Source organism: Bison bison, unplaced genomic scaffold (assembly GCF_000754665.1).
Source record: "Bison bison bison isolate TAMUID 2011002044 unplaced genomic scaffold, Bison_UMD1.0 scf7180017864084, whole genome shotgun sequence".
Taxonomy (NCBI): domain Eukaryota; kingdom Metazoa; phylum Chordata; class Mammalia; order Artiodactyla; family Bovidae; genus Bison; species Bison bison.
The window spans coordinates 706,447-730,224 of NW_011494656.1; positions in this window are offsets into that span (position 1 = coordinate 706,447).

The following is a 23,778-nucleotide window of genomic DNA, read 5'->3' on the forward strand; positions in this document are numbered from 1 at the left end:
CAACGTAATGTCTCTCTTTTTAAATATGCTGTCTAGGTTGGTCATAGCTTTTCTTCCAAGGAGCAAGTGTCTTTTAATTTCATGGCTGCAGTCACCATCAACAGTGATTTTGAAGCCCAAGAAAATAAATTCTCTCACTGCTTCTATTATTTACCCATGTATTTGCCATTAAGTGATGGGACCAGATGCCATGATCTTCGTTTTTTGAATGTCGAGTTTTAAGCCAGCTCTCACTTTCATCAAGAGGCCCTTTAGTTTTTCTTTGCTTTCTACCATAAGGGTGGTGTCATCTGCATATTTGAGGTCGTTGATATTTCTTCCAGCAATCTTAATTCCAGCTTGTGCTTCATCCAGATGGTCATTTCACATGATGTACTCTGCATATAAGTTAAGTAAAAAGGGTTTTAAAAATCTTTTTAGGCAATAAAAAGATATTATACAATAATATAATCATACAAATGATTCAAAAGGTCACATTCTCTTCAGTCTGAAGGTTTATGGTTGCCAGACTCTACACCCTGCAGACCCCGTTTTAAGATGTCTAGGTGAACTCCTACGGAATTAGCCAATCTTGCATATTTAGAATCTCCAGAAGAGATGAGGTTTAACTGAAATATCCACAAGTGAGACTAACAATTCTTTTAGTGTTTGTTACTTGACTCTCCTTAATCCTGGCAAGAAAGTAGACTAGAACTGTTCTGTTCAGGAAAAGAATGAACTGTGGCTTACGTACCCTTAGGCAAATGAATGCACTCACAAGGTCATGCAAAGCAAAGAAGGACTGATGAAGATTTACATCAAGATCTACTTCTTGACTCTGAAATTTATTATTCTTTGAACTTATGCAAAGGAAGCAGTGGGGACCTCATACTCTGAGCTATTAGGCTCCATGAACAACAGATTAGAAAGCACACTAGGGACCCATCCTTGATGGGTTAAGTGGGGTGGTTGTCATGGATTTGATAGTATAATCTTGGTCATCCATCTCCTCAACTTTTGTAAGAGGGCATAATGAGAAAATGTGGCTATTGGAAAAGCTTTAATCATTGTTGGATGTTCTTGTAAAATAAATAGCTGTATAATATGGAAGGGGATGAGATGTCAACCTGGGTTTTTATATAAACTGATTTAAAACTTCTGGCTCCTCCAAGCAAATGTCTCTCTGCCATGAATTTGCAGACTCAGTGTTCATTCTTTTGCTGGGTCCCTTGGCTATGCTTTTGCCCAATGCTGGAATCTTCTCTTAGTCATCATGTCATCAGGGACTAGTAAAGTGTCTGTCATAAAGGAGGCATTGGACATTTATTGGTGGCAAGAATGAGTGAGTGGATGAATAGGTGAATGAATGAATGAATGGTGTGACTCAGTTCAGTACTGGAAATTATTTCTCAACTTTGAAAAGGGTTGATACCTCAGGAAATTCTTTTCACTTTCTTTTTTGCATATATATATATATTTTCTGACCATGATTTCCTGTTATCTCCTTCTTTCTCTGTCTCATGCTCTTTCTCAAGAAAAGTTTCTCATCTTGTGGAATTGAAGACTAATATCAGTGTACTTTATAACATCACAACATTGTTCTGACTGATGAAATCCAGGTGACTTTCTGTATCTACTTTTTAAAGAACCTTTGACACAGGCTGCATTACTAAGCAATGCCAAGTATGTTTTCCAATTTGGAAATCAGTGAAAAGGAGATAACATTTAATTTAGACTATGTAATTTAAATTACATGGCTTAATAACCATGAGCCTATGATGTAGGTATCTTTTTCCTCCATTCTGCAGAGGACAAAACAAGCTCAGTAAGGCTATCAGATTTATCCATGGTCATATATTGGGCATCAGGACTCAGATCTTTCTAACTTGAAAGGTCCTATTTTGCACCAATGCCTCTTCCCAACCAAAGATGATATTGCAATTCAATTTTAAATTTTGAAAATTCATTTTTATAGCCAAATAGTGGGTAGCATTGATATATTGTGATGACTTTACATTGACCTTAAAGACATTTTGATTCCTAAAAACATATTCTCTGGGTTGTGAAATTTCTTCCATATCCATCTTTTTAGGAAATTGCTTTCATTTCATGGGAAGGATTGTCTGATAAACATTACAGCTTTGCTGTGAAGAAGCCTGGTAGGACATATTCCCTTATCCGCTGTGCGTGCTGAGTCACTTCAGTCACATCTGACTCTTTGCTACCCTGTGGACTGTAGCCCATGGGGCTCCTCTGTCCATGGGCCTCTCCAGGCAAGAATACTGGAGTGGGTTGCCATGACCTCCTCCAGGAGACTTCCCGACTCAGGGATATGAACCTGCATCTCTTGTGCCTCCTGCTTTGGCAGGCAGCTTCTTGGCCGCTAGTGCCACCAGGGAGGCCTGTGTCCACTTGGGGTGAGCAATCAGACTTCACTGCTGGCATGAGGATCCCACTGAGCTGCAGAAGTATGCCCCGATACTGTCCACTGGGGTGAAGCGCAAACTTCAGTGACTCTGTAGAGATATACTGTTTGAGGACTTTTTCTCTCAAGGCCAGTCAAAAAACACAAAAAGCATGTGCCATCATTTCTCTTCAGACACATAGTATGTCTTTCTTCATTTGACAATAACTCTCTGTGTCAAGCTCTTCCTTTTCCATCCTTTGTTTCATTGAATTAGAAACAAATAGGGCACTTAAGTAAAAGATATAATTTTGCAATTTCAGATATCCTCAGGGGAAACTGCTCCTGCCCAGAAGCTGGCTCCAGTTTCACCTGCTTGATAATTATTCAGAGCTAACTAAGACTGTCTCTCTACAAATGGTAATAAAATAAAAATATTCAATGAGAGAAGAAGGATACTGACCTGCATGTCTGAAAGGAGTACGTGGCTCATATCGGATCCTTGGAGTGAGGTTTGACTGCGGTTTAGAAAGATTGGTGCTTTACATCATCTCTGATCGACACTGATTGTGTTCCCGTCTTCACTGGGGAGAGACCTGGTCGGGGAGGGACCGACTACCTCACTAGTTAGTACTCACCTGAAGGAACCGTGCAAGAAGACTCCTTCTCTAGTCTGTTTAGTTCTCCCTGACTCTCCGCCTTTGTTTCTATCTTTCCCTCAATAGCAGCCACATTTTTGCTCATCCTACAAATCCACCTTCTTTCTCAAAACTTTCCCCCTAAGCTCTTATTGAAAACTGAATTAAATGTTTACACTTCTTAGGATACTTACTATTTAAAATATTTTATTTTGTTTATTTCTTCTTGTGATTGCCTCATTTCCCCTTGTTAAATTGTCAAACCCTTGGGGGGTAAAAAAAAAGACTGTGCCTCATTCATTCATGTAGTTTTTTAATCTGACATAAAATATATTGTTAAGTATACTTCCTTCAACAGGTGCTCAAATTTTATTGAATTTAATTAGATCTTCATATTAAATCAAACGTATTAACTTTCCTGGATGCAGTGAGGAAGTTTATTAAAGTATTTGATCATGATTATAGTTGAATTATATGTTGAAATCAAGTGGTTTTCAATCCTGGTTCAATGATATGTCAAAAAATTATACCCAAACAGTCTGAACAGACTTAGCATACGTTGAACTGTGATATTCTTTTATACATTGAAATGTAGATATTTTTTAGGCCCAGAAAAAAAATGTTTTCCATTTCAACTTTAAGGGGTAGTATTAGCAAAGAAAACATAACGTATGCTTTATGATTGCTCCAAATATGCACCTTCACTTTGGAATTGGTTATTTTCAGTATTAGTTTCTAATCCACTTAGTAAACATCCAGTCAATTCAACACGAAGTGTCTTTACAGAGGGTCATCTGGAGTTTTGTGAAGGGTACATCATGAGGATCTTGCATAATTTGTCAATTTTTATAATTTCCTATAAGCTGCATGATAATATATCTAAATGTTAGTAGCTGTTATAACATGAAAACTGGATCATTGGCTAAGTAAATTTCTCACACATCATCTTTTGGACACCATTAAAATAGTATATTATTATGAACCATACTGTTTTGAGATAACTCACAAGTAAATTAAATATAAATTTTAAATTCAAGGATGCCAAAGATTTACCATTTTATCCTATACTCTGTACAGGGTATTGTGAAATGGGACCACAGTTCCACAAAAGTCGAGTAAAATATGAACACTGATACTATAGGTTTAAATGGGGTATAAGTAAGTTGCTCTGAGGAAAAACTCTTGACTTTGTCTGGAAGTAAATAAAGTGAAAGGCTTCCTGGAAACAAAAGAATTGGGTAATCCAAGATGTTTAGTCCCTGAATCATGAGTGACTGACTCTTTTGCAACCCCAGAGACTTTAGCCCACCAGGCTCCTCTATCCATGGGATTTTTCAGGCAAGAATACTGGAGAGGGTTGTCATTTCCTTCTCCAGGGGATCTTCCTGACCCAGAGGTGGAACCTGCATCTCCTGCGTTGGCAGGTGGATTCTTTACCATTGTGCTGCCTGGGAAGCCCAGTAAGTGTGAGCAGAGTATTAAAAGGTGGGTTAGGAATTAATCTAAGATGGAAGGAATGGCTGAGAATGAAAATCAGGCTTGCATGCTTTTCAGCCTCTCCTAGTTTTGATTCATTCTGAGTCACTTATATTGTAACTCTCTTACCTTTTTCTAAATCCGCAGTATCTCCAGAAGCCCTTAAGTCCCTGCTTAATCAATCATCCTTTGTAGCTATGAGGCAAGGTCTTCTCAAGCCATTTCACACCCAAATTCATATTCTACCCAGAAGACTGCCGTCGTTTCCCTCTGACACTCCCCTTGTCTTTTCCTAAAGTATTTAGAGTTGCTTAGCCCTCCTATTTGTGTTATATAACGTATGACACCTCTGAATGCACTAATCTATGTGCTTGTATGTGCTCAGTTGTGTCCAGATCTTTGCAACCCCATGAACTGTAGCCTGCCAGGCTCCTCTCTCCAAGGAATTTTCCAGGCAAATATTGGAATGGATTGTCATTCCTTACTACAGGGGATCTTCCTGATCCAGGGATCTAACCCATGTCTCTTACATCTCATGTATTGGCAGATGGATTCTTTCCCACTGTACCACCTGGTGTTAATGGTTAATCTCAGACCATGGTGATTTATTTTGAAAGGCTTTTTTTTTAATAAGTTAACATTAGTAATAAAATGATAATACAAATTTAAACTGTAATTGATATTATTTTTAAAAACCATATTGCTGAAATATTGACATATAAAAAGCTGTTAATATTTAATGTATATAGTTCAGTGAGTTTGGGTATAAGTACACACCTATGAAACTGATATTACCATCAAGGCTATAAATATATCCATCACCTTCCTAAGTTTCTCCCCACTCTTATTATTATTATTATCAATATTATTATTATTATTTTCTGATAAGAGCATGTAATGTGAGACCTACTTTCTTAGCAAACTTTAAATATGCAATGCAGCATTGTTGTATTATTTTTACATGTTTACACTGAATTATTTTGATCTTTATTTTTTCAGCTTTAAGAAGGTTAAATTTCACAAAGCCTTAAATATAATGGTCAATTTTACATTTTAATTAAGGAAAAAAGAAGTTTTGGCTAAACCCCAAAAGATTTTATTTTACTATTTATTTCTACAGATTCTATAAGAAGAGAAATAAAGAACAAGCAAAAACATTATTAAAGCTTAATACAATTTTATTCAAAGAGGAAAAGTGTATTGACCTTTGTTGTCACTTCATGGTTTTAGAAAATTAAAAATACAATTTTAATAAAATATCACAATACCATATTCATTTCAAAATGCAAGATACATTTTAAAAGATTTTTTAACAGTGACTGTAGTGGCTAAAAAGTGGTTTTACAGCCATCTTGCCATTTTTGCTTTGTATAATACAGAGGACGCAGTTTACTTAGAAGAACATTAGGAGGAAGAGAGAGTTTAAAAGAGTAGGGCCTGTTTTAAACATATAACTGTGCCTGCTTCAAACCAAGCGCCAGCCAGCCAGCTGCATACGCTCCTCGTGTGTCAGTCACACTCAGTTTACTCTCTGTAGTAGGCTTGCACATGTGTGCCGGCCGCCAGCGAAGAGCCGAGACAATGCTGAGGGCTCCCAAGTGATGACTTCCCCCACCAAACAACAAAGAGACAAGAAGATCCATTCAGGGTGTAACAGGAAGGAAGTCATTCCTTCTACTTGGGTTTATTTTCCACAAATTCTCTGTAGTTAGGAGAGTGATGACTCTTCCCTGTCATCTGTACTCTGCCTGCCTTCAGTGCATTCTTGGCCCCAGCTGGAGGCCTGTGTATTGTGTCAATAAAAATCCAGCAGACTCTGAAGTGTGACCTGTCACTGGATAAGTATAGCTTAGCCATCTGTCATGGAGCTAGGATCAACATGGCAGAAAGCTGTACTCAGCATGCTAGTCCATTTAAAGAGAATTATGGTTATTTGTGACTGGTCTATTTAAGATCAAATTTGAAATATTTTCTCTTTAAATTCTGGTTCTGTAATTAGCAAAATTCAGCTAGATTTTTTAATAAGTAGATTTATCTGCTCCTAATGACTATTAAGGGCTTCCCTGGTGGCTCAAGCTTCCGTGGGGGCTGAGATGGTAAAGAATCTGCCAGTAGTGCAGGAGACCCAAGTTCAATCCCTGGATGGGGAAGATCCCCTGGAGTAGGAAATGGCAACCCATTTCAGTATTCTTGGGCTTTCCTTGTGGCTCAGCTGGTAAAGAATCCTCCTGCAATGCAGGAGAACTAAAGAAGGGAAAGGCTACCCACTCCAGTATTCTGGCCTAGAGAATTCCATGGAGTTGCTCAGTCATGTGGGACTCTATGATTCCATGGACTGTAGCCCACCAGGTACCTCTGTCCCTGGAATTTTCCAGGCAAGAGTAGTGGAGTGGGTTGCCATTTCCTTCTCCAGGGGATCTTCCTGATCTGGGTATTGAACTTGGGTATCCCACATTTCAGGCAGACACTTTACTCTCTGAGCCACCAGGCAAACCCAATGGGCTCTAATTCCATGGACTATACAGTCATGTCCTCAAATAGTTTACACGACTGAGTGACTTTCACCAATACGCTTGCCTGGAGAATTCTGTGGACAGAGGAGCCAGGCAGGCTACTCTTTGTAATGGGGTTACAAAGAGTTGGACATGACTAAGCAACTAAGACTTCTTTTTCTTCTCTTTCCCTGATGGCTCAGTGATAAAGAACCCATGTGCCAATTCAGGAGATGGGGGTTCAATCCCTGGGTAGGGAAGAGACTCCACAGAAGGAAATGGCAATCCATTCCAGTACTCTGGCCTGGGAAATCCCATGGAAGATTCTGCATAACAGGAGCCTAGTGGGCTATGTATAGTCCATGGGGAAGCAAAGAGTTGGACACAACTTAGTGACTAAACAATAACATTTGTTGTGAAAAATATTCTAATTTTTCTACCTTTCTATTTTTCTTGATCAGTTTATATGGGGGAGATAGACATTTTACATATTTACCATTGTATATTTGAAACATTTTATTGCAATTTTAAATAAGGAAAATCATTAAAAAAAATTATGAAGCATTTTCTTAATTAGTTTCTATTTTTTAACCTGTGTGAATAAGACATATGTCACCATTTAAACCAAAGTGAATGTTAGCAAAAATTGGCTTGCCTAAATTCTTTTTCTTGTTTACTTACAAAAGAAGTACAATCTCATATAGAAACCATATTGACATTTCCAAGCTTCTTCACCCATGCTATTTACACTTTTTGGTTTGCTGAGCTTTATTAAAAATAATCTTTTGATCTTTTCTTTAGCATCTTAAAGTTATTGGTCTGAAAAATATGTAACCTTCACATTCTATAATTAGCTGTTACAAGATTTTGATACCTAATGGAGCAGAGTGTATTGGAAAAGAAATTTATTAAGGTTTAATGAATGATTTATAAATGCATTTTCTATTGGAAGAAGAAAGTTTTGCAGCCCCCAAGCTTGAGAACATAATCTTTTTCCTCTGAGCTAAGGTATAATGATATTTATATGGAAGTGAAGAAAAAAATCCAATGAAAGTATTGGAGGTTTTGGACATATTTTCTAGCTATGAATCTTGAAGTCATTTACAAATGTTAGTTATAATTTCAATCAGCCATTATCAGCATTTGATTTCTAATTATCCCAAGTCATATCATCCAAAGAAGTCAAATGGCATCAAACTGCTTGCTTTTTGAACTAATAGAGGGAGAAATTATATTAATATGAAAAACCAACAATAATTAAAAATCATAAGTTATTTCTAAATTCACTCTCTTTTTAGGAAAAGCGAAATCTTTCTTACAGAGACACAATCAGATATGCTACAATTGAACTTCAGAAACGGATGTGTCCCCAAATGTACAAACGCACTTTACTATCTATGTGCCTAGTAAGACTATCAGATTTATCAAACAGAAAAAAAAAAAAAAAAAAAAGATACCCATTTAAATCTGAGTTTCAGAAAAATAGCACAGTTTTTAATATAAGATGATAGATAATTTTATGTTTCAACTTAGTTGGATCATGTGATGGCCAGGTATCTGGTTGAGCAGAATTTCTGGGTGGTTCTAGAAGAGATTAGCATTTGGGTTGGCAGATGAGGTAACACAGCCTTCCCTGATGACTCAGCAGTGAAGAATCCGCCTGCAATGGGGGAGATGTGGTTTCCATCCTTGGGTCAGGAAGATCCTCTGGAGGAGGAAATCACCTGGAGGAGTAAATGGCTGCACACTCCAGTATTCTTGCCTGAAAAATCCCATGGACAGAGCAACCTGGTGGGCTACAGTCCAAAGAGTCAGACACGACTGAGCATACCCACAGGTATGAAGTAATACAGACTGACCTCCACAGTGTGGGAGGACATCGTTCACTCTGTTGAGGCCTGGATAGAATAAAGAGTGGACAAAGGAAGGATTCATATTCTCTGTTTGACTATTTGCGCTGAGCCCTCAATCGTGCCCTTGGTGTTTCTGGTTCTGGGCCTTCAGATCTGGACTGGAATCTACACTGACTCTCTGGTTCTCAAGCCTTCATATTTACATCACCCGCTTTGCTGGGTGTCCACCTTGAAGACAGCACATCATAGATCTTCTCACACTAGATAATCACATGAACAAATGCTGTATAATAAATCTCATATACATTTACAAATCTATCCTCTATTGGCTCTATTTCTCTGGAGAACCCTGGATAATGTATAGTTTTCAATTATCTCCAATAGTTATTGCATATGACATGCTTATGCTAAAAATTATTCTTTGCTTACCTGAAATCTGAAATATGCATCTTGTGTTTAATCCCCTAACCTTAGGAAGACGTTTTAATGTGTCTCCATCTTACTGGTCCTCACCAATCTTTTAGATTTTTAGGAGATGCAGAAGGAAAAGAAAAAAGATAAGGTGTAAAGATATCATTCAAGAAAGGTAAATATCTCCATGACAACACTTGCTGGTCTCAGAGAACCCTTCCTTGACCCTCTGTGGCCTCTTCAGAGCAAAAATCTTGATCATTCCATACAGAAACCGAGAAATACTTCCCCCCTTTAGAGAACTCACTGAGATAACAGACAGCAGCACAAAACAAAGCAAACAAAACAAAAAGTCTTGCTTTTCAGGTGTCGCCTCTGTCCCTGTGTGGTGGACTCTTCAGAGAATTAAAATCACCTTAAGCTTCACTTTAACATTGATGACTGGATTAACCAGGACATTCTGTTCATATGGTAATACCCATTCCTAATCATAAGATTAAAGGCCTAGTCTTTGACAGATGTTAGGGGAACTTACATGATTTGAACTTAAATGATTTGATCCTAATTTTAGTTTCCAGCTGCTGGTTATAGAATCTTTACAAGAGTTAGGCATCTCAGCTCATCATAGTGCTGTAGGCCCACTCAAGCGCCATGTATTATAAATGTTGCATTAATCAGAGGCATAGGAGAGCGAGAGTGGATGGCAGCTCTGGGAAGGCGAGAGGTAGTACAGGCCATTGTTAAATTTAACAACTTAACTTATTGGGAACTATTTTTAAAGCACTTTTTAACCTCTATCTACTTTTTAAATTAAAATTTAACATGCAGGATTGTTCTCTCTCTCTTTTTTTCCTCTACAGATGTAGTATGAGTCTTTTCCCCTCATTCTAAACTATTTGATGTCTATATTTAGCTGGTTGTATTAATGGATGAGGGCTCAGAAGAAAACAGGTATCAATTCTATTTTTTTTATCTTATGATTTGAAGCTGTAAGAAGATAAGAGTACTCCACAGTTGTTTTGTTTTTCTATGGTTTTGAAATATTTCTTACCTTCCTTCTACTAACCCAGTTCTTTTTCTAGCATTCTAAAATCTATCTATAATCAATCACTGCAGTCATAGAAATCCCTTCGGCTTTGTAGGACATACATAGTTTTTGAATATATCTTACCTTCCTTCTACTAACCCAGTTCTTTTTCTAGCATTCTAAGATCTATCCATATCAATCACGGCAGCCATAGAAATCCCTTCAGCTTTGTAGGACGTACATAGTTTTTGAATGTGTATTGAGTAATCACCATAGACCAACTGTAATCAAATCTACACTTGAGGATATCTGTCATTCCTATTTCCTATATTAAAAACCCAGCTCTTCTAAAAGGAAATGACACGAATGAACTTATTTACAAAACAGAAGCAGACCTACAGGCTTAGAGACCAACTATGCTTACCGAGAGAGGAAGGACAGGAAGAAAGGATAGTTAGGGAGTCTGGGATGGACACATGCACACAGCTATATTTAAAGTAGAAAATCAACAATGACCTGCTGTATAGTGTAGGGAGCTCTGCTCAGTGCTATGTGGCAGGCTGGTTGGGAGGCGAGTTTGGGGGAGAACGGATACATGTGTATGTATGCTTGAGTCCCTTTGCTGTTCATCTAAAACTATCACAACATTGTTAATTGGCTGTAATCCAATATAGAATTTTAAAAAGACCTTAATTATTGTTAAGAGTGAACATGTATAATAATTTACACTGTTAACATTTGTATTCTTAAGATTTTGGTCACGGAACTATTTGTTCAAATGGAATACTAACGTTGAAGCCTAGACAAACAATGTCTGTAAAAGCAGAGCTCCTTTGTTTGGAGTACTGGTCACCCCACCTGTTTTCCCTCTGTGGGGCTTGCTGGACGGTCTCAGGAACGCTCTGGAACCCCCGGGGACACACTCTGAAGTGCAGTCCTCCGCTGCGCTTAGTCGCTCAGTCCTGTCTCACTTTTGCGACCCCACGGACTGTAGCCCACCAGGCTCCTCTGTGCACGGGCTTCTCCAGGCAAGCACACTGCAGTGGGTTGCCATTGCCTCCTCCAGGGATCTCCCTGACACAGGGATTACATTCCTGTCTTGTTGCCTCCTGCATTGTAGGCAGTTTTTTTTTTTTTCACCACTGAGCCACTGGGAAACCCAAATTAGAGAATACAGAATTCTGATTTCAAGGGGAAATATAGATTAGGTTATGAGCGCCTGATCATAACATTTTCATTAACAAATCAATACCTACCCTTGTTTTATGTGTGTTTTATAGATAAGACACCTTATTTAATACATATTGTTGATTCATGAACATTGAACTCATGCATGGCCAATAGCCATGAGTGAACAGGCTGAATAAAGTCTACCCAATATACCTATTTTCTTTGTAAGACACATCACAGTCCTATTTACCTAGAGACAATAACCAGCACTTTAGCACCTTGCTTAGGATCCATTTATGAATACAGAAATAACCAACAAAACACAAAAACGCAGAAAAAAAATGTAGCACTGGATAAACTGTAGAAAAGATACTTGTTTACTATTATGAGTTGAAATAAGAAAAAAGAACACCACCTTCCTTGACTTCACTGGGCAGACAATCAAAATTTTTCTCTGCTCTATGCATTCACATGCCTGTGAATGACTTTGAACATGCTACAAATACTGATTTTGGAGTTATAATTACATTTTAGCCAATAGGTGAATTTGCACATATTAAATCCATGAATAATGAAGTTGAATATAAAATAATGCATTGTTTCTTATATCACTAAATATATACAATGATGCACTTTTTTATTTATCAGTGCTGTTAATTACTAGGCTCTGTAAGTTGTCAAACAAGCTTTGCAACTATTAAGTCAAGTAACATGTTTAAAGGGAATTAAAACATTAAAATAAGAAAACTAAAATACTTGAAAATGCTTTGTTTTAAAAGGTCCCAAGTGGAACCAAAAGTTATTCAAAAGTTCCTTTAAAATGATGTCCAAAATCAGCTGGAATCCCTAGCACAGTGGGATTTACAAATTGGACTTAAAAGCTTAATAAGGAGCTACAAGCTTGAAAATTTTTAAAACAAAAAAGAAACATCTACATAGCCTTTTCTGTTTTTAAAAGGCACCTTGACATTTGCCAAAAATGAGGAAGAAAAATCGAGAAGGAAAGGGTGGTAAGAACTCTATCAGTGGGCAGACTGTCACGTAAGCACATCACTACTGGCCTGGCATGGAGAGGCAGTGGGCAGAGGTGGTATAGAATTGGGGAGAGAGATTTGATGAGGTCCAGGGAAGGACAACCTATGTGGCATCCACGGATCTGACTGGGACAGAACCAGTAACCTTGATCTGACTGAAAAATACTAGTTGTATGGCACTAAGCTTCCTTGAAAGCCTATAGGTTATAAAAGTTCTACCACCAATGGAAATAGGAATTGAGAGTAAAGAATAAGAAAAGTTCTAGTTTTGAATTTCTGACTTCTATAAGTTGTAGAAAAGTGAAACCATTTTTAATATACATATAAATGTTTCCTAAATTTTCTCTTTTGGCTGTGGTGCACTGCATGTGGGATCTTAGTTCCCTGACCAGGAACAGAACCCGTGCTCCCTGCAGTGGAAGCATGGAGTCCTAACCGCTGGACGGCCAGAGAATTCCTGGAAAGTGAAGCTATCAGAATGGTCACAATATTAGAGGAAGAGACAGCACTTTACATTAGTAGTCTTGACCAAGACACCAGCCAGTACGTACAATAAATGTGGACATCCTAAAAGAGACGTGACTGGCTAATGATTAGAAATGTCAAGATTCCTAGGAATTGGTAGATAGCCTGAAACTGCACAAAAGAGTGAGATTCTAGAGACAGTGAGATGTTTTTCTTCGGCATAAGCTATTCTTTGAGCCTCCTGAAGTTGGGATGCACAAAGAAATGATGCCTGGCTCTCACCTGAGAGATCCAGATTGCAAGATACTCGGGCAGGTAGGCAACCTTGCTGGAAGGGTAAGGAAGAGCCGTGGGTGCCTTGGAACTGGCTTTCTCTGCCCAAGTGTATCTGGCAACAAGAATGCATGACTCTTTCCCTTGGATCAGACTTGAGACACGTAGGAGATGTGAGTGAGCTGGCCATTCATCATCTCAGAGTCAACTTCTTCCTAGGAAGACTTCTGGGAGCCCAGTGGCGAGTTTATATGCCACAGAACTCTGAAATAAACAGGGGCCATGTGAAGAGGCAATGGAGAAACAGAATACATCTCCCATGGAGCAAGTGTTGTGGTTGGAGGGACCCCACATGAAATCCAAGGACCTCACGGACATGGTCAGAAGAAAAAAATCGGCTATTGAGCACTTGGCAAGCTCAGAGACTGCAAAGCCATCTTACAAGTAATAAAACCCAGTCAAGAACGAATGTAATCAAATGATGTTAAAGTTATTAACTTGCTAGAGCAAGCAAAATGTTATACCATGAAGAACTGTGGAGCCAATCAGATAAGGGACTGCGAATGTGTTTGTGATCGGGTTTGGGTTTGTATGAGTGGCTCTGGGAAGGTTTAAGAAAGTAAGGGCTTGTTCTGTATTGAAAGTTGAAAGTTTAGTCGCTCAGTCGTGTCCGACTCTTTGCGACCCCATGGACTATAGCCTACCAGGCTCCTCCGTCCACGGGATTTTCCAGGCAAGAGTACTGGAGTGGGTTGCCATTAGTTATCAGAAAGCAAGGCATAGTTATGTGTTGGGCCTCTGAGTAACTTTGGCAAAGGAGGTGTGTCAGTCACTCAGTTGTGTCCGACTCTCTGTGACCCCATGGACTGTAGCCCGCCAGGCTCCTCTGTCCGTGGAATTTTCCAGGCAAGAATACTAGTGTGGGTAGCCATTCCTTTCTCCAGGGGATCTTCCTGACACGGGGATGGAACAAGGGTTTCTTGCATTGCATACAGATTCTTAACCATTTGAGCCACCAGGGAAGGCCCTTGCAAAGGAGGTAGGGGTAATAAAATTAGACAGAGTTGTCTTTGATAGAAAAAACAATGGTCCTTCGTGTTAGCCAGGAAACAAAGATGCTTGATCTTTTCTGTGGTTGCGTAGTGACTCCTTCCATTGTAGTTACAGGGTACACTTTTCTGAAATTGACAATATGTGAAATGATTTAGGATCAGCACCAAGTTAGTTGCCAGGACAGCTACCTGAGAGTTCTCAACTAACAGGAGGATTTTATTCTTGTGTTTGTCTGGCTTCATTTTGATTCACTGATGAGACTCAAATAAACTTGCACTGCACCTTCTTCCTCATTTTCCCCACAGGATCCCGCCAGGGAGGGATCAGCTATAACATTTAGATGTGTGTTGAATGGTAAATGGGGAAGAAAGTGGATGTGGTTAAAAAGAAGTCAGTGAGAATCCCTTCCCTGAAGGTGGCTGAGAAGCTCTGATGGGCAGGAGGCAAATCTACAGATGGCTGCAATCTGAAACTTTGCCTCCAGATTAAAACTGGAGCATTGGTTTGTGTATCACACTGGGTATTATAAATTTTTATTACACTTTTCAACTTAGAGTGATCATAAAATGTTATGCTAGCATAATCAAAAAAATCATAGGCCTCCCTGAATTTCTATCCGTAGGCAGTAAAACTTAGCATAGGAAGACAACTTGAAAGAAGAGAAAGAGACCAAAGGAATTTTCATTTTGAAAACATCCTGAGAGTCGGGAATGGTCAATAGGTCAGTTCCATCTTCTTTTCTCTGGTTTTTCTTCCTCTGTCTCATTCTTCACAAGGCACAGGTATCCAAGCAGGACACTGTCGAGAGACAGCCTGCTAGACCAGTATGTCTAAGTCATGAGTCTTTATAGTGTCTTGTTTCCTTTCTAATTATGTAGATTTTTATACCCATAGTACGTACAGAAATTCAATAGTATCAAATGAATGAAATTGTTGAAGCACAAAAAGATGGTGTAATTAAATGGTACTGTGCCAACATCATATTCAAATTGCAGTTAAAAAGAGTTTTATATGCCTTTTTTTTTCTAACTGTGATTCATAGAAGGATGCTTTTGTTGTGCTTTTTAAATGTCAGGTTTATGGTTTATTAAAATCCATCTATTTGAAGTATGTAGTCCAATGCATTTTGACAAATGTGTACAGATATAACCGTTCTCAAAATCCATCCCCTTCAAGATTTCCCTGTGCCTCTTTGTCAGAAAACCCCTGCCTCAACACCCAGCCCCCGGCAACCACACATCTGAGCTTTGTCACTGTAGTTTTGTCTTTTCTAAATGATATATGAAGGGACTCATTCAGTCGTTATCCTTTTACTGAAGATACTGCTTTGAGATGCATCCTTTCTGTACCATATCTCAGGAGTTTTTCCTTCTTTGCTGAGTAGTTTTCCACTGGACAGAGATCTGACAATTATGTATCCATTTACCACCTGATGGGCATTGTGGTCATTTCCAGTGTTTGGCAGTTATTAGCAGAGCTGTTGTAAATGTTCAGCCTTGTGTGGATATATGTTTTAATTTCTCTTGAGTGAATATGTAGCAGGGACTTTGCTAGGTCAACTCTGGGTAAGTGTGTGTTTACCACTACCATAAAAATTACCGAACGGTCTTCTAAATGGATGCCTCATTTTGCTTTCCCGTCAATGAATTAGGGTGATGGGTTGGGCTATTACCAACTGGGGGAATGTGAAGGACGGTGCATGAGCTCAAAGGTGATTGAATCAAATGTGCACAGACACTAAACTCGAGACCACCCCTGAGAGTAGTGTTAAGGATTTTCATAGCAGTGCAGTGATGATCTTCTAACAGCTAAGACCCTGGAAGGTGTGAAATATATATATATATATATATATATATTTAGAAACATATTCAACTTTCAGCCATGTATGTACAACTGTCGTATACTTTGTGTGTGTGTGTTCGCCGTTCAGTCGTGTCCAACTCTTTGCCACCCTGTGGGCTGTAGCCCACCAGGCTCCTGTGTCCATGGAATTCTCCAGGCAAGAATACCAGAGTGGGTTGCCATTCCCTTCTCCAGGGGCTGAATACCTTGCTGCTACTAAGTCACTTCAGTTGTGTCTGACTCTGTGTAACCCCATAGACGGCAGCCCACCAGGCTCCCCGGTCCCTGGGATTCTCCAGGCCAGAACACTAGAGTGGGTTGTCATTTCCTTCTCCAATGCATGAAAGTGAAAAGTGAAAGTGAAGTCGCTCAGTCGTGTCTGACTCTTAGCGACCCCATGGACTGTAGCCTAAGAGGTTCCTCTGTCCATGGGATTTTCCAGGCAGGAGTACTGGAGTGGGGTGCCATTGCCCTCTCTGGCTGTATACCTTAAAGAACTGTCAAATATGAACATTTTTTGAAAACTCTTGGTAGGACTGGATCTATCTTCATGCATTATATATTTCTTTTTTTTGCCCCCAGAAATGATGTTCCATTTATTCACTGAAAAAGAGGGAGATTAGGCTTTCTTGATCAATGTCTTCCAGTCTTCCCAACTCCCTCCCTTCACTTTTCCAAAATAACACACTCAAACAGGAAAAACAAGTGTATTATTAATAGTATTACTAATATTAAAATCATATAGCAATGGATAATGTTTTTGTTCCAGGTATTGTGTTAATTCCTTTACATATATTATTTAATTAGTAATAATGCATAATAATTCAATAATAATTTGGTGACATTGATGGTAGCTAACATTTAATGAGGCTATTACATGCCCCATATCCTGTTAAGTCCTTTATATACTTTAGCTCATTGAGTCTTCATACCAACTCTATTATATAGGCACTGTTGATATTGATATTTTAAAAGTGAAACATCTATAGAAAGATGATTTACTTTAAGATAGAAAATGAATTAGGAATAAAGCAGGAGTTTGAACCAAAACAGTCTGTATATACTAATACAAGGGGACAGGTTTAGATCTCTAGGGAATATGGATGAAATCCCAAAGGTGAAGGTATTTTTTGAGTCAGACTATGTTGCTCGGATGGGGCCTGAATTGAGTGGCGGAAGGAGAGTGAGCTGTCCCTTAAGGCAGACCTTATTTCTAGCAGTGCTGCTGCCTGTTTGCTTTATCACATGGACAGATTACACAAGCTCACTGCATCTTGCTTCTCTTATTTGTAAAATGTTAATAATGTACCTGATTTTTTTAAATATTAGAAATGCTAGCTCCATATATTTCACACTTTCCAGTTTCTGTATATGAGATAGCTTTCCAACTCAGAACCCACTGAGGAGTTGCTGCTAGAGTCGTATCCAGAAGGATCCTTAATCTTGCAACACAATGGCAAGTGAACACAATTTCTCAGTCCTTCCCCAAGGACAACTGCTAACGCCTACATTGGTCCACTGTGGAAGGGAAACGTAGAGTCACTTCAGGACGGCTGGATCTGGGTCAGAGTTGCCGTCAACACTCGAGGACCCAAAGCGTCATCACGGCAGCCTGCTAGAGTAAAGATGCTGTGCCTCAAGCGAAGATGAAGCCCTGCTCTACAATGGGATCACCGCAGCTTTACTGAGACAGAAGAGGTTAGTCTAGGGAGCATTCAGAGAAAGGACAGAGGGAAACACTTTCAAAAGGCTTCAGGAGGAAGGCCACAACTGGGTTAGAACCAAGGTGAAATTTTGTGCCAGATGAGAATTGACAAAGAGGAAGAGTGGCCAGAGAGGGAAATGGAGCCTCACACATGGAGCCTCATTATGGGACCTTATGCCCTGATTGACTTTTACAGTCAATGGAGTCACAGAAGGGTTTCTAAAGAGGGAGGGAATGTGTGAACTTACCACAGGTCTGCAAGTTCATTCCAGCAACGATGTGAGAGATAGATTGAGACAAAGCAGGTGAGAGGGAAAGAATTTAGATGGCCAATACACAATACTGGCAAAAAAAAAAAAAAAAAAAGGAGAACCTGAACTAAGGGGCATAGACAGAAGTTGGGAGGCTCCGAGAATATGAAGAAAGTAGAGGTAATGGTGTTTGGTGACTGATAACCCATACAGGAGAGAAAGAAGGTGAGAGATGGTTTCTAGGTGTTTGGTTTTGTTGTTGTTCAGTCACTAAGTCGTGTTTGACTCTTTGTGACCCCATGGACTGCAACATGCCAGGCCTCCCTGTCCTCCACCATCTCCCAGATCTTTCTCCCAGATCTTAATCCTAAGGTTAAGAAGATCTTAGGATCTTCTTAACAAACTCATGTCTGTTGAATAGGTGATGCCATCCAACCATCTCATGCCCTGTCACTCCCTTGTCCTCCTGGCTTGGCTTATGCAATTGATAAATAGTGGTGCCACTTACTAAAAACCAAAACAGAGAGGAGAAAGCCCAGCACGGGCTGAAGGAGTTCAGTTTTGAACACACTGATTTGCACATGTTCAGGAGACACACAGGTGACACCACACATTAGGGAGCTGGATATATAAAGTTTCTTAAATTTGTGCAGAAAATTAAGTATGTGCAGATTTGGGAGTCACCAGGAAACAGATGGAAGCGAAGGATTAACACCAGTTAAGCTCACCTGGTTCACATCTACTGTGTAAGGGAAAGAGGCCGAGATGGAACCTTGGGATGCCCAACATGTAGAGGGAGAGAAGGTGTGGTCAGAACCTAGTGCACCAGGAAGGAGCCGGAGCAAGCTGGGCTGGTGAGAAACGGAGTGAGTGATGCCAGGCAGTGGGTACTGCAGAGACGTGAGCTGAAATAAAAGCTGAGGCGTGTGCAGAGGCAGACCCTGTGGGAAGCTGAGGTCTCCCCTGAAATGTCCCCCCTTGGTTTTGTTCAACATGCACTGAACTTTCTTGGATGGTCTCCTTTCTGCCTCAGGGCTTTTGCATCTCAGTTTCCCTTTTTCTAGAAGACTCTCTCCCCAGCTTTCTTTTGCCTACCTTCTTATCATCACTTGGTTCTCAGATCAACGGTTAGAACCTTAGGATCTTCTTAACCTGGGTGCTCTCAAGATACATCATAGTTCTGTATATGCACTTTCCACAAGTTATGAAATTATTTATGAAATTGTAATTTGTCTTTTTTTTCCCCCCTATTTGACGGTTGGTCAAAGGGAACAAAGATTTTATATCCCTTGTTCAACTTTGTATTTCTAGTATCTGGCAGAGTGCCTGCAACACAATAAGCATTCAATAAAGATAATTGAGCTTCTTTATTTTATTCATTAATAAAATGTATATGCTGCTTACTATGTGCCAAGCATTGTTTTAAGTACTTTATAAATATTAACTCATTTAATTATTGAATAAGGAAAACAGTAAACAAGGAGGAGATTGGGAAATTAAAAACAAACTGTCAAGAGCTTCTTTCTGAGAATGCTGTTCAGAACGGGGACAAATGAGACTTTCAAGAAAGTATATCTCAGCAGAGGGTGACAGAGCTTAAAGTCCGAATATCTGGAGTCAGATGCCACCCCTGCCCCTAAATGACTGTGTGAGCTGGGTGACCATTTCATCTTCCTGATCACTTACTGTATCTCTTTTCCTCATCTGTTTCATGAGAATAATAACATGGGCTCTTATGGGCTTTCTGTGTAAAGAACTTGGAATAGAGCTTGGCATGAAATAGACGTTGTGAATCATGCTATTGCATTTTGTGCATGTATGTGCATGCTCAGTCGCTTCAGTCATGTCTGACTCTTTGGGACTCTGGACTGCAGCCTGCTAAGCTCCTCTGTTCATGAGATTGCCCAGGCAAGAATCCTGGAGCGGGTTGCCATGCCCTGCTCCAGGGAATCTTCCTGATCCATGGATTGAACCCAGGTACCCTGTATTGCATGTGGATTCTTTACCTCTGAGTCACTGGGGAAACCCCCATTATATTTTGTATAATACATCATTTTTCTTCTCCTCACCTTCCCTTGCTTATTTATTTCTCATATCTATCTGTCTTGGTAACAAGTCATTGGCTTTTGGTCATTAGAAACGGCCTAAAAATTAATTCTACCTCTGAGCTTATCTCCAGTCACACATCTCATTTATCTTCTAGTGACCTGAATAGGTTTCAAGCCCTCCAGTTTTTATCCGTCCATTTGTGGCATTCTAACTGAAATTATACTGGCAACTGCTTATAAGTGAAATGTAATTACTTCAGCTGGCATTTGGATATGACTATAGGCTACCCCGTTAAAAATTACACGACCCTTTCAATGACTACATCTACCTTTTTTTTTGACATCAGCAATGAAGGGCAGATTAAAACAACTCTTCCCAACACACAACAGAGAAATGGCCCTATCTCTGTGTCGTCTTTTATAACACGAAATCTATCATTTTTTTCCATTTAAATTTTTGCCATATTATGATATGGAAACTTAAAAAAGTGGCTTTACAAACAAATTTAATTAACTATTTAAGTCATTTATAATACAACTTAAAGAAAATATAGACAACATAATTTGGGTAGAGAAAATATTATATGTGCAATTAAACCCCAAAATCTTAATGGAAAAGATTAATATTGTTGGGAAAAAAATTAAAATAGACATTAAAAAACAAAAAACAAGGAATGACAAGATATATTTTAGCTATGTGTCAAAAAGTTATTCCAAGTATAGGCAGAACTCATAAAATCAAGGAAAAGATTAATAGCCTAATAAAAATAGAAATATACAAGAAGAGGCAATTAATGCACACATGAACGAATTCAATGACCAATAAAGCTGAACATATTCCATCGCCAATTCAAGTAAAATAAAATTTGCTTCTTTTTTGTGTATTTTTTTATATGTATTAAAAATAGTTTCTAGAAGAATCCTAAATGGTCATAAATAAGAAACTGTTAAATAATGTACATCCATACCATGAAATACTTTGTAGCATAAAAAAGATTAAAATGCTAATGACATTTAAAAGTCATTCAAAGAATGAGGTAGATTCCATGCTGATATAGAAAGAGAGGCAATACTATTATTAACTGAGAGGAAAGTTCAGAATAAGAGGTAACATGTTTTCCTCCGTAAAAGAGACAGACATGCATGCAGACATATGTAACAGTGTACATGTTTGTGTGGGTCTGTATGTCTAAACATATACGCACATATACATACAAACATGTGCACATTCACATCTACTTAATATAAACAACGGCATCATTTACACGGAAAATTATTGGATAAATGCTTCAGTTCAATCGAGTTGCTCAATTGTGTCTGACTCTTTGCAACCCCATGAACCACAGCACGCTAGGCCTCCCTGTCCATCACCAACTCCTGGAGTTTACTCAAACTTATGTTCATCGAGTCAGTGATGCCATCCAAGCATCTCATCCTCTGTTGTCCTCTTCTCCTCCTGCCTTCAACCTTTCCCAGCATCAGGGTCTTTTCAAATGAGTCAGCTCTTCGCATCAGGTGGCCAAGGTATTGGACCTTTGTTGGCAAAGTAATTTTAAGATGCTGTCTAGGTTGGTCATAACTTTTCTTCCAAGGAGTAAGCATCTTTTAATTTCATGGCTTAGGAAAAATTCTACATGCTTAAGAAAGTTCTAATGGTGGTTGCGGATTGCGATTCTGAAATAGGCGAAAGGCCCACTAAGTTCCTATTTTCTTTTAGGTCAAGCTAAGGTATATTTATGTAGAAATGCTTTTAAGGATTTTTAAAATGCAGATTAAAAAGCATGGTCAAGGTTTCCTTCCTGCTGTGCAGAGCAAGTGTTCTGTTGAGTGATTGCTAATAAGAATCTAAAGCCTCATTCTTTGAGCTAACAAAACCCCGTCTGGATACTTATTTTGAGATTATATTAGGAACAAAGCATCTATTATTATAAGGGGTCTCATTTTAATATTTCCCATTCATTTATTTATTTTTACAGCAGGTCATTGAAGCATCTATTATTATACGGGGTCTCATTTTAATATTTCCCATTCATTTATTTATTTTTCAGCAGGTCACTGTTGGTTGCCTATTTTAAAAAGAGCCGTGTTTACACGTCACTGTTCTTTTTAAAATAGGCAACCAACAATGACCTGCTGTAAAAATAAATAAATGAATAGAAAACTCCCAATATCTACCTCCCCTCTGTCCTTCCCCCCAAAACCATAAATTTATGGTCTAAGTCTGTGAATCTGTTTCTGTTTTGTTAGCAATTTCATTTGTATCATTTTTTAAAAATTTGACATAAAAGTGATATCATTTGGCATTTGTCTTTCTTTTCCTGACCGATTTCACTTAGTATGATAATCAGGTTCATCCATGTGGCTGCAAATGACATTATTTCATTCTTTTTGATGGCTGAGTAACATGCCATTGTATAAATGTACTAAATTGTCTTTACCCATTCCGTAGATAGATATTCAGGTTGCTTCCATGTCTTGGCTGTTGCAAATAGTGCTCCAATGAACATTGGGACACATGTTTCTAGCCATTTTAATATTTTTTTAATGGTAGTGAAAACCTGGAAGCAATGAAAATATCTAATCCTAGAATGGCAACCCACTCCAGTGTTCTTGCCTGGAGAATCCCAGGGACGGCGGAGCCTGGTGGGCTGCCGTCTATGGGGTCGCACAGAGTCGGACACGACTGAAGCGACTTAGCAGCAGAGTTACTTAAGGATTTAGAAAATGATGTAAAAATACTATGTAGCCAGTAAAAATCATGTTTTTAATAAGTCTTATACTTTGGGACATTATTTGAGACAAATGTTTATAAAGTAGATATAATCCGGGATAATATATTATTTCCCTATGTTTATATATATATTCAACAGTAGAAAGACTGGAGGTATGTGTATGACACATTATGTTTATTTTGGGTAGTTACATTGGGGATGGTTTTTAATTTTACTCCATGTCTTTTTCAGGATACTTCAAATCTGCTCTAAAAAAATTGCATTTTATCTCTAAAATACTTGCATTTAATCATATACAAAAACATGCTAATTTTGGAAATATTAAAAATACAGATAATCAATCAGAGGTAATTACTATTTAAGGGCTTCCCAAGTAGAGCTAGTGGTAAAGAATTCACCTGGTAATGTAGAAGACCCAAGAGATGCAGATTCAATCCCTAGGTCGGAAAGATCCCCTGGAGCAGCACTCTACTCCAATATTCTTGCCTGTAAAATCCCAAAGACAGAGGAGCCTGGCTGTCCCGGTTCATGGGGTCACAAAGAGTAAGATAGGACTGAGCACAATTACTATTTAATAATTTTGTGTATGTTCTTATATATGTTTTTGTTGCTATGTACTTGGAAGCAAAAAGATTATATGGTATAGTTTTATAGGTGGCATTTTTATACTAATCAACATATCAAAACATATATTTATAACAATATTTTCACTTATATAAAATTATATTTAATTATATGGATTATATAGCTTATTTGTAATCAAGATATGATGTTGGTTACTTCAGTTGCTTACAAATATTTACTATTATAATAATGCTACCGTAGCATTAGCTAAACCCATTCACAAATCATTGAATGTCAGTTTTGTTCTTTACCAAATAGGTCTTACATTTTGTCAACATGAAAAACATAATGTTGTACTTTC